Here is a 12,967-nt window from a genome sequence, read left to right on the forward strand (position 1 = left end):
TTACAGATATGAAAAATTGTTGAAGAAGATGATGATGATGATTTTGGATTTATATTCCGCCCTATACTCTGAATCTCAGAGTCTCAGATCTCACAATCTCCTATACCTTCCCCCCACAACAACAAACACCGTGTGAGGTAGGTGGGGCTGAGAGTGCTTTTACAGCAGCTGCCCTTTCAAGGACAGCTTCTATGAAAGCTATGGCTGACCCAAGGCCATCTCAGCAGGTACAAGTGGAGGAGTGGGGAATCAAACCTTGTTCTCCCAGATAAGAGTCTGTGCACTTAACCACTACACCAAACTGGCTCTCCAATTGAAAACCAAGGAAGACTTGGAAAACATGAATATTAAAATGAGTTGGTGGTTGAGAACACAAGTAGAATCCAGGAATGCCAAGGATAAGACAATAGATTTTAATATGGACCAATACCCATTTGATAAAGTTTTCTTGGGGCCCCAAGAAAAGTTAATTTCCAATTTATGTTCATATTTACTACAGATGAAGATGCAAGATGAGACTGTAAAGGAGTGCATAGTCCAATGGGCCAAGAATGTGGGTTGTAATATTATGCTAGAGGGAATGGGAGAAGTTATGGAAAATTAATATCAAGTTAACTAAGTCAGTAGCTTTCAAAGAAAACTTGTATAAGATGGTTTACAGATGCTATATAACCCCACAAAAACTTTCTAAAATGTACTCTAATATGTCAAATAAGTGTTGGAAATGTACTAAGCATGTGGGGTCTTTTTACCATATGTGGTGGACTTGCAAGGTGGTGAAAGGCTACTGGAAGATGGACCATGAGTTATTACAGAAAATTCTGATGACAAAGATTCAATTTAAACCAGAACTATTTTTACTGAATATATATCCTAATGCCTATACGAAAGAGATGAGGCATTTATTGGTGCATATTAATACAGCAGCTAGAATTCTTTTGACACAGAAATGGAAACTTCAAGAGATTCCCACGAGATTGTACTTGATGGAGAAAATACTGGAAACGGCTGAGATGGACTATTTATCCCAGTTGCTTGCTGGGAAATCTAAGAAAGAAGCAAGAAAACTTTGGGTGAAGCTCTATGTGTGGTTAGATACCTAAGATTCTATGGTGTTAACTTTTCCCCTCTTCTCCTGTAATGAATATTATAATGTTAAATATATTTTAAATGTAAAGCTAATTAGATAATCTAGCCATTAGGCTTACAATCGTTAAAACATGTTATTAAGAATGTGCTGATATAGAGTAAAGTGATAATATTTGATAAGGTGTGATTTTAAGGAAGTATTTCCATTCAGGCTAAACTATATTGATACTGACGCTTATACCTAATTCTTTATTTCCTTTTCCCCCTGTTCCTTTTATTTCTCTGAAAAATTAATAAAAATATTGAACCCTATGCTGGTTCCCTATGATAGCTCCCTGTTAGTGGTGAAAAGGTTGCCTGGCTTGTTTGGTATGAACAGATTTACCAACAACTGGCCAATAACATGCATCAGCTCTGTGAACTCATCTCCTGCAAGGTTTGCTGAGCCTCATTCAAAGTCAATAGTTCAACCTGTAGAATGAAGAAACAAGTGTGTGCTATTATGAAATTGTAAGCTTGAAACTTGACCAGAGTGACTTACTGCAGCACTCACGATCACAAAGACATTAAGGAGGACAATCATCTCTATCAACAAGAAATTTAATACTCGGGAATATTGCTTATGGTTAAAAATAGTGCTGCTTCTATTTTTTTTAGCTCTTTCCCATAAATTTGTTTGAACATGACCAAGAAACAATAACTATTCACATTATGTACACACCAGATGCAGGTAAAATTCAATCTTCATGCCCCCTTCTGTGCGCTGAGATTGCCAGAAATGAAGCCAATTAGCACCAGTTGATGCTACAAAATGGACCGAAGCCACTGGCTAATTTCAAACACTTTATGAATAAAAAATGGAAATTTGGCAAAGGCCTCAAATCTAACTGACAATTTCTAAAATATATGGTCTGGAAATAGCTAGATATCTTCAGCAATGGCAAGCATCACTGATTTAAAAATTTCAACAGTCATTTTTATATTAAGAATGCACACTGTGTATATCTTCCTTTCTTTTAACTTTCATGCATGATTGGGAACATCAGTTTTATCCCACAAATTGATTTTGAAAAATTCCTGTTTTCATTTGCTTATTTCAAGGAAGTCATATGGATATTTTAATGCACTCTATATGCATATTATGCTATTTATACATTGCATACTACTTATATACCAAAATAACACAAAATTATGTGGGGAAATGTGATAATTTTAACTGGAAGCTTCTAGGGGAGAAAATGGCACCAAAATACTCAGCAGTTCAATGTGACCATGGGAAAAAAACAGATTAAACAGAAACGTTCTAACAGAACAGTCAGACTGAGGATTTCAGTAACATCACGAGCCATAATATATGTTATCATGTCTCTCTCATTCAGGCTCTCATTCAGATCAGGACTGGGGGAAGGGGTGTTCAGCTAAATCCAAGCCAAAAAAAATATCCAAAACAAATCTTATCAGTATTTTCCAGACATTGTTTCAGTTGGATATAGATTGGAATTGTTGTTCAGCTATCCAAAATGGAAGGAAAGGAAAGGTCCCCTGTGCAAGCACCAGTCATTTCCAACTCTGGGGTGACGCTGCTTTCACAACGTTTTCACGGCAGACTTTTTTATGGGGTGGTTTGCCATTGCCTTTCAAAATGGACAAGCCCTAAAAATCCTGAAAATATTCAGGATTTTCAAGACCACTGGATAGTCAAACGTAAAGGATATTTAAAGGGATTGTGGTCCTTATAAAAGCCTTCTCCAAGCCATGCAACTCCATGATGAGTGAACTCTGAAGGCGTTTAAAGGACTCAAAGTCCCTTTTTAAATGCCTTCTGTGTGAACTCGCAGCTTGGAGAAGGTGTTTAAGGGACCGTGAGTTCTTTAGATGCCTTCAGAATTTACTCACCAGTTGCATGGTTTGGAGAAGGCATTTAATAATAATAATAATAATAATAATAATAATAATAATAATAATAATAATAATAACAACAACAACTACTTTATTTTTATATCCCGCCCTCCCCCGCCGAGGCGGGCTCAGGGCGGCTAACAGACATGGAGATCCCATGATTCATGTAAAACAATGTAAACAATTTTAAATATATCAATTGCATAATAAATTATTTAAAATAGATAAAATGTATAAAATGGGTGCTAAAATACTGTAATCATAATATCCACAAGATGGCTAGATGTCCACACGTCAGATTAATCAGGTTCTATCTCGAAAGCAAGCTGGAAAAGAAATGTTTTGCAAGCCCTGCGGAATTGGTTCAGGTCCCGCAGGGCTCGCACCATCTCTGGAAGGTGGTTCCACCAACGAGGGGCCATCACTGAGAAGGCCTGCTCCCTAGTAGCCTTCAACCTAGCATCTCTTGGCCCAGGGATTGTTAGTAAGTTCTGAGAGCTAGATCTCAGTGCTCTCTGGGGCACATATGGGGAGAGGCGGTCCCTTAGGTAGGCAGGGACCATGATCCATTTAAACACCTTTTTTCCTCCACTGAAAGCAATGGAGACATTTCTCCACCACCCAGGATCAGCTCCTTGGGAGAGCCAGTTTGGTGTAGTGGTTAAGTGTGCGGACTCTTATCTGGGAGAACCGGGTTTGATTCCCCACTCCTCCACTTGCATCTGCTAGCATGGCCTTGGGTCAGCCATAGCTCTGGCAGAGGTTGTCCTTGAAAGGGCAGCTGCTGTGAGAGCCCTCTCCAGCCCCACCCACCTCACAGGGTGTCTGTTGTGGGGGAGGAAGGTAAAGGAGATTGTGAGCCGCTCTGAGACTCTTTGGAGTGGAAGGCGGGAAGTAAATCCAATATCTTCTTCCTCTTCTTCTGTTGGGCAGTCCAGTTCCAACCAGGAAGCCCAGCAGACCCCTAGCCAAGCCTGCAGGGAGAGTTCTCCCTGCAGGCCAACTCCTTAGCAGGCTCTGTTGGGCACTCTGGCTTCAACCAAGCAACCGAGCAGAGCCCCTGTGGGATCGTTTTGAACTAGGCTGCCCAGCAGAGCCCCGGTTGATCCTCTCTTTGCAGGCTCTGTTGGGCAGTCCAGTTTGAACCAGGCTGCCCAGCACAGCCCCTGCCAAGGCTGCAGGGAGAGTTCTCACCACAGGATTGGTCCTTTGCAGGCTCCTTTGCAGAGCCCCATCAGAGCCTGCAGACAAGGGAGGATCAGCGGGGGTGATGTGGAGCTGTCAGTTCTTGACATCCTGGCTGATACCTGGGCTGACTCCTCTTGGTTTTAATCAAGCTGCAAGAGAAGCCAGCCAGCCCCAGCCAAGGCAACATGGAGCTGTCAGCTCTGCCCCGCCCCAACTGATCCTCTCTTGCAGCTCCATGCCACTTGGCTAGGGCTGGCTTGCCCAAATAGAAGCTGAAAAAAACAGCTTAATAAACAGCTGAACAATACCAATAAGATATTTGGGGAGTATTTATTTGATTCAGTTTATAATGAACACACGTCTCTAGTAGAAAGTAAATTCCCTACTGTACATGAATTAGTAACCAGGTGAATACTAGTAACTGTCGAATGAACAACCATGTCAGTTAGGCTAGAAATATGCCACAGAAAATAAAGGGGCTGATTCCAAGGCCTTCAACATGGTAGTCTCATCTGACAGGGGACTCCAACCATCAACTCCCACACAAATAATTAAACATGTTATTTACTTTCTCTGAAGCAAAGGGCCCTAATTTTTTCTCCTGTACTGTGAACTGTTAAGAGGGGTGTACACCTCATTATGTACCTCTGCTGCTCACACCTGTGTGCAACCAAAGATAGCAATGGTAGTGAAGTTAATGGAAGGCAGGATTTAAAAAGCCCCTTGCCTGTGCCTTCAGTAATGTGGGCAGAGCCAACACTGCCAAATTTTAAATCCTGGCTCAATGAAAAATATGTCTTCTCTTAAAACTAGTTGCCAATCAGGGAGTAGGCAATTGCTAGTTGTTTGGACCCATTCCCATTAATTTAGCAGCCTGGGAAAAATACCCATTATTGATGAGAGACAATGTTGTTCTAAAATACCGTGGGGGAAAGAAACCATCTGTTCCACTGCAAAGTTGCTTGTATTTATGCTACGTCAGAGCACTGGAAACCTGCAAATGAATGAGACGCAGCAAAAACCTCTTGCATTTATGTTTCTACAGATGCAGCCAGGGAAAATAGAGTAGATTAACATATTTTCTGAAGGCACATTTACCTGTCACAGGGTGAGGTAAATTTAGTGTTCTGCCAGGAGTGCTGAGTATTTTTTTTATTTCAAAGCCAGTTTGTTCACACACATGTAAATGCTGTAATTAGGCCATTCATTCTGTATGGCTTTTATTACAATGGCTTAAGTTTTAGAATTAAAGGTGGCAAAAAAGTGAAGAATTCTCATAAAGGTGTATGAGCATCAAAACTGTTTGAAAACAAACCCTCTTCTTCCATATTCTCAGGAATTCATATAAATAAATAAGTCAAACAAAGGTAGAGAGGCTTCCCACTGCCAAGGCTCATTGGAATAACATATTCTCACACAATTTGCAGAACCTAACCAGAGATGGCACACTTCACACCTCCACTGAAAAGTTATTCCACTGGGTAAATGCTACCACAAAGGAGGTTGAGGCCCTGATAGAGGCAGGCTGGATCTGGTAGAACATTGTCCAGTGCCAGTCAGAATGTCATGAGCCCTGACGAGGAGGAGCTGGAAGGGTTAACAAACCAGTTCCTCAGCTGAACAAACAGCAGCTGGCCCATCAATCACTCTCCAGGCACCAGTGACAGCTGCTGACGATCAATCTTCTCCAAGCTCTCCTCCTCCCATCTCAAGAGTTTGAAGCAGGCTCCGGAAAGAACTTTCAGAGCAAAGACATGAGGCACGCTGATGCTTCAGATTTCTCAGTCCTGAGTTCTAGCAGAGTCACTGCCACCCAGGGAGCAGGCTGAGACTCCCATATAGCTCCCACCCAGGACCTGGTAACTTTGTGGAAGCAACAAGTCTATTCTCTGGCTTGCATCCACGCTCCTTCCTGATTCCTGATCCTGACCTGCTTGATTTCCTTGGCAGCCTGACCTTTTGGCTTTTGGACATTGACTTCTGATTCCGGTTTGTGATTCTGCATTGGTGACCTGGCTCCTGGCTTGACTTCCTGGGCTTTGACCTTGGACTAGCTTTGGACACCTGCCTGCCTGCACCCTGAGAACGTGACACAGAAGAAAGGCTGCTATATGCTGCCCAAGTTGAAGTTTCTGAATTATTTTCAAGGGCAATCCCAGCTGAAAAGGGATTGAGGTGTACACAGCCATCAGGGATTACTGCCCCACTGTTTTTGTACCCTAACTAAGGCCATAATACATGAGGGGCTTTTTTTGGAGCAGGAACGCACGGGAACGCAGTTCCAGCCAAGGTGTTCATCAGGGGGTGTGGCCTAAGAGGCAAATGAATTCCTCCTGGGCTTGTTCTACAAAAAAGTCCTGTATGAAACAATGGCATCAAGGGATATGGCCTACTATGCAGATGAGTTCCTGCTGGGCTTTTTCTACAAAAAAGCCCTGATGACTGCCCATAATGCAATCCTCCTGCATACCGTTGAGAAGTTGCATATTGCCCAGTACAAAAATCTCTATGTCCTGCTGCTGCTGTGAGTCAAATGTGCAGCAGTCTGGAACCTCTCTTCAGATCATTAATGTAAAGCACCGCAACTGCCCAACTGATATAAGGACATGTTAGTGTCTTTCCTGCAGGAACATTTATTTTCCCCACAGTACTCAATCTACATGTCTTGTTTCCAAGATCGTATTTTCTTCCAGCTGACCATGCCACTTTGAACAGTGAATATTGTGCTGTGCAAATATCATGGCTGTCTATCATGTGCCTGTGATACTGCTGGTAAAGCAGCCCTCCTGCATCTACACTTTGTGACTTTTAAATCAATAAGAGGACATTTTTTGCTTTCACCATTCAGGCATGGAAGCCTATCTGTTGCCCTATAAAACGAAAAAGGAGAGAAACACAATTGGACCCCTTGCAGTCAGTCCTCTGTGGTTTTGCAAAAACTGAAGCAAGGCAAATGGAGCACAATGTACAACTCAAGTTCACGTGAGTAGTTTAGGATCTTACATCAGCCACTGTCTACACCGCACCAGACAACTGAAACAGTTAAAAAAACAACAACCCTGCTTTCATTCCTTGGAAACTGGAGTGGTTGATTGCCCTGTTCCAAGTCATGGCCCACAATGAGAAAGTTGGATAGTAAAGTAATAATTATCCATTTCCAAAGACATGAACTTTACAGATAGAGCATCAAAAGTAGCTCTTACAATGCTCCTTTCCATCAGTAGAGATGAAGAGCCCTCTTGAGCAGGGAATGAATACCAAAGAAAGGTGATCTCTTTCTAGAAAGTAAAGTACTATTATATTATCATACTTTTAATATGTGTTAGAACAGCTGGAATCTTATTTTATTGTGCCCATTCACAATGACATAAATATAGACTGTTTCCTGATATTTAGCAAAAGCATTATGTACCTGAATTTTAATGACATTGTAAGACAGAGCAAGGAAGGTGGGAAAGTATACTTGTGGTTTAACCAGTTTAACCAGTTAATTCATTGGCCAAAAGTTACTTCAACACACTACATACCTGTATAGAAATGTCTACTTAAGTGTTGAAAGGGAATAATTTATGAATTTCAGTTCACATATAACAGCTGTGAAAAATGTCTGACATTAACAGCACAATCGGAGTGGGGTATGTGAAAACACTCAGGGAGCCAGCTGGGCATCACAAAGGCATATCTCCAAGATAGTGTAATCTGGAGATGAGTCAGTGCAGGCCCTGGTGCTGCTTCACCACAAACCCACCTCCAGTGGAATGGCAACAGTGCAGCTGTCTGTGCTGGCAGAAGAAGGGGTGGGCCCAGAGATATGGCATGAGTTAGTTGGCTCCCTAAACCTCTACAGTCAGATTGAGGTGACAAGAGAGGAGGTCCTACAACTGATTGATGAATTAAAAACTAATAAGTCACCAGGTCCAGATGGCATACATCCAAGAGTTCTGAAAGAACTCAAAGTTGAACTTGTGGATCTCCTGACAAAAATATGTAATCCTTCATTGGAATCTGCCTCTGTTCCTGAGGACTGGAAGGTAGCAAATGTCACCCCCATCTTTAAAAAGGGTTCCAGAGGAGATCCGGGAAATTACAGGCCAGTCAGTCTGACTTCAATATCGGGAAAGTTGGTAGAAACCATTATCAAAGACAGAATGAGTAGGAACATTGATGAACACAAGGTATTGAGGAAGACTCAGCATGGGTTCTGTAAGGGAAGATCTTGCCTCACTAACCTGTTACAGTTCTTTGAGGGGGTGAACAAGCATGTGGACAAAGGGGACTCAATAGATGTTGTTTACCTTGACTTCCAGAAAGCTTTTGATAAAGTTCCTCATCAAAGGCTCCTTTGTAAACTCAAGAGTAATGAAGTAAAAGGACAGGTCCTCTTGTGGATCAAAAACTGGCTAACTAATAGGAAGCAGAGAGTGAGTATAAATGGGCAGTCTTCACAATGGAGGACGGTAAGCAGTGGGGTGCTGCAGGGCTCAGTACTGGGTCCCATGCTCTTTAACTTGTTCATTAATGATCTGGAGTTGGGAGTAAGCAGTGAAGTGGCCAAGTCTGCAGATGACACTAAATTGTTCAGGGTGGTGAGAACCAGAGAGGATTGTGAGGAACTCCAAAGGGATCTGTTGAGGCTGGGTGAGTGGGCGTCAACATGGCAGATAAGGTTCAATGTGGCCAAGTGCAAAGTAATGCACATTGGGGCCAAGAATCTCAGCTACAAATACAAGTTGATGGGCTGTGAATTGGCAGAGACTGACCAAGAGAGAGATCTTGGGGTCGTGGTAGATAACTCACTGAAAATGTCAAGACAGTGTGCGATTGCAATAAAAAAGGCCAACGCTATGCTGGGAATTATTAGGAAGGGAACTGAAAACAAATCAGCCAATATCATTATGCCCCTGTATAAATCGATGGTGCGCTCTCATTTGGAGTACTGTGTGCAATTCTGGTCACCGCACCCAAAAAGGATATTATAGCATTGGAAAAAGTGCAGAAAAGGGCAACTAGAATGATTAAAGGTTTGGAACATTTTCCCTATGAAGAAAGGTTAAAACGCTTGGGGCTCTTTAACTTGGAGAAACGTCGACTGCGGGGTGACATGATAGAGGTTTACAAGATTATGCCTGGGATGGAGAAAGTAGAGAAAGAAGTCCTTTTCTCTCTTTCTCACAATACAAGAACTCGTGGGCATTCAGTGAAATTGCTGAGCAGTCAGGTTAGAACGGATAAAAGGAAGTACTTCTTCACCCAAAGGGTGATTAACATGAGGAATTCAATCAATCAATCAATCAATCAACCTTTAATGGCATATAAAAACAGGTTAAGGAGAACAATGGGTTGAGAAACAGAGAATAGGTTAAAATACTGAACCTCAGGATTAGAGCACAATTACATAAGATCACAGTTAAATGAAACAACACGACTGTTCCTTGTCTTGACGAGTCTTTTTGGCCCAGTACAGGAATTCACTGCCACAGGAGGTGGTGGCGGCTACAAGCATAGCCAGCTTCAAGAGTGGATTGGATAAAAATATGGAGCAGAGGTTCACCAGTGGCTATTAGCCACAGTGTGTGAATTGGCCACTGTGTGATACAGAGTGTTGGACTGGATGGGTCATTGGCCTGATCCAACATGGCTTCTCTTATGTTCTTATGTTCTCACAGAAGAAATAGCAAAATCTGTGCTGTAGCTGGTAGGTGTCCATGGAGGCTGGAAAAAGCAACCCCCTCCCCCAGCCCTCACGTTCCTGGTGCCATAACAACCACACAAAGCCAAGAAGTACTATGCTCAGCCCCTGGCCAAAGCCCATCCTCCCAACGTAGCCAAGGCAGCCACCACGGACCAATATAAATCTCACTTCATATGCAGTCAGCCCTAAACCATGGGACATAGCTTCTTGAACCAGTGTCAGCTCACACACACTCTAGCAATGGGTGCACCTTACAGGAACACAGTTTTCCAGTAGTGCAGATGTAGAGGAAGCAGACAGAGAAGACCAGTAGAACCTCCCTCGCACAGAGGTGGTGCTGTTCTGGTACTACAAAGGTCACCTGGGTCTCTCCATGTACTGACTTGCAGGCTCGGAATATCAGATACCAGAAGTCATGCCAGGTAGTGCCTTCAATCCAGATGTCGGGGTTTCAGAAGCCAGGCAAGGCAAAGTTGTTCAGTCCAAAGTGTTCCTGTCTGGAACACCCATGGCAGCAGAACACAGCCCAATAGCAGTGCTCCAACTCTATGGTCATGCCACGGATGTTCCACTATGAAGCAAGGTAAGTTCACCACCCCATGCCCACAGGTTCCCTTCCCACATCCCAGGCACTCCTCCCAGCCAGGAGCCATAGCCACACTGGGGAATCCGGCCCAGGCAGACAGTGGCATGGTACATGGCCAGCCAGGGCTCCTGCCAACCGTGGTCCCAAGGGGTGCCACCTTAAGACCTATCCACTGCCAAGATCAGGCCAACAGAACTCAGGTAACCACCAATAGTAAGGCTTTTGATAAAGTTCCACATAATATTCTTGTTGACAAATTGGTAATATGTGGTTTGGATCCTATTACTGTTAGGCTGGTTGTAACTGGTTGACATATCACACCCAAACAGCTCTTGCGAATGGTCCCTCGTCCTCTTGGAAAGGAGTGACAAGTGGAGTGCCTCAAGGATCTGTCCTGGGGCCTGATTCATTTAGTATCTTTATAAATGATTTGGATGACAGAATAGAGGGGATGCTTATTAAATTTGCAGATGATTCTAAATTGGGAAGGGTAGCAAATACAGTAGAAGACAGAGTCAGAAGGATACTGGATGATCTTGACAGGCTGGAAAACTGGCCTAAAACAAATAAAATGTATTTTAACAAAGATAAATGTAAAGTTCTGCATTTAGTAGGAAAAATCCAATGCATAGTTATAGGATGGGGGAGACTTGTCTTGGCAGTAGTGTGTGCGAAAAGGATCTAGGGGTCTTAGTAGACAATACACTTACTATGAGTCAGCACTGCAGTGTGATGTGGTAGCTAAAAAGCAAATGCAATTTTGGGCTGTATCAACAGAAATTTTAGGGAGGGACAGTGGCTCAGTGGTAGAGCATCTGCTTGGTAAACAGAAGGTCCCAGGTTCAATCTCTGGCATCAAGGGTCCAGGCAAGTAGGTGTGAAAAACCTCAGCTTGAGACCCTGGAGAGCCGCTGCCAGTCTGAGTAGACAATACTAACCTTGATGGACCAAGAGTCTGGTTCAGTATAAGGCAGCTTCATATGTTCACCACAATTTAAGAAGCATGAAGGGGAGGGACGGTGTCTCAGTGGTAGAGCATCTGCTTGGTAAGCAGAAGGTCCCAGGTTCAATCCCCGGCATCTCCAATTAAAAAGGGTCCAGGCAAATAGGCATGAAAAACCTCAGTTTGAGACCCTGGAGAGCTGCTGCCAGTCTGAGTAGACAATACTGGGCATTTTCGCACTGACCTTAATCGGCAGCGACGCCCCTCTTCACCGCGCAGGATCTGCGCGGATTTCGCACCAATTGCCGCAGAGCACCCGGAAGAGCCGCAAAGTCCCGCAGCTTTTGTGGCGCAAATGGAAACTGGGTTTTGGCGGTTTCCATTTGCGCCGCAAAAGCCACGGGACTTTGCGGCTCTTCCGGGTGCTCCGCGGCAATTGGTGCGAAATCCGCGCAGATCCTGCGCGGTGAAGAGGGGCGTCGCTGCCGATTAAGGTCAGTGCGAAAACGCCCACTGACTTTGATGGACCGAGGGTCTGATTCAGTAGAAGGCAGCTTCATATTTCATATGATATAGACAAGCTGGAATGTGTTGAGAGGATGGCAACAAAAGTGGTGAGGGGTCTGGAGACCACGTCCTATGAGGAAAGGTTGAAAAATCTCAGTATGTTTAGCATGGAGAGGAGATGGCTGAGAGGTGATATGACAACCATCTTCAACCACTAGCTGTCATATAGAGGATGATGCAGATTTGTTTTTTGTTGCCCCAGAAGGACAGACCAGAACCGATGGGTTGCAATTAAATTAAGTGTTTTTGACTAAACATTAGGAAGAACTTCCTGACAGAGCAGTTCCTCAGGCTCAAGCAACAACAGTGAGTCAGGATAGTGCTATACCCAGGAGTCATTTTGTAGAAAAATAGGTGGTGGAGCTCATCCAGGGATTGCTATGCAGCTGCACCTACTATTCAATGGACAAGGTGGGAAGGAGAGGGTGGAACTGTCAGAAAGGTTCAGGAGCTGTGCTCCTGTGAGCTCCCACTGAATCTGAGGTCTAGCTATACCACCCAGACACAAGGTGAAGGCAAGGCTACACTTTATCACCCCAGCTTTTATTGATTACACTGCAGGAGCATTAGTACAGCATAGGGACAAATACTGAATCAGGTGACCTGCCTGCTGTCCAATAAACCCTGCACCCTCATCCCGCTTGCTGGGATGCTTTGAAGTGGCAAACCCTAGGGAGCCCTATGGGCACCAGCCATTGCATGGTCCCTTTTCATCTGGTGTTGAGAACCCCGCTAACAGTCCCCAAGCTGGGCATCCAACTGAATTAGCTCTTCCCAAGATTCTTTAAAGGAGTCCTCTAAACCATGGGATGTGGGCATGAAGGCACCACCTCCCTAACCAAAAGGATCCATTCCATGCCCAAACCATGCTTTTTCAAATCCTTTGTCAAACAAAGATGATTTGTAGCCACTCTGATTTCACCACTTGTATGAAAAAATCATCTTAACATTGTGCAGAAAAAAAAATGCTAAAGGTGTTTATGTCACAGAATAATTTGTACCT

The 12,967-nt window shown here is 43.6% G+C and overlaps 1 protein-coding gene across 1 annotated transcript in view; it reads right to left on the reverse strand.

The window, feature by feature from the left end:
- The window catches only part of PTPRN2 (protein tyrosine phosphatase receptor type N2), a 961,700-nt gene that overhangs the window by 637,557 nt on the left and 311,176 nt on the right, over positions 1–12,967 (reverse strand). The window lies entirely within an intron of this gene.

Source organism: Heteronotia binoei, chromosome 10 (genome assembly GCF_032191835.1).
Source record: "Heteronotia binoei isolate CCM8104 ecotype False Entrance Well chromosome 10, APGP_CSIRO_Hbin_v1, whole genome shotgun sequence".
Lineage (NCBI taxonomy): Eukaryota > Metazoa > Chordata > Lepidosauria > Squamata > Gekkonidae > Heteronotia > Heteronotia binoei.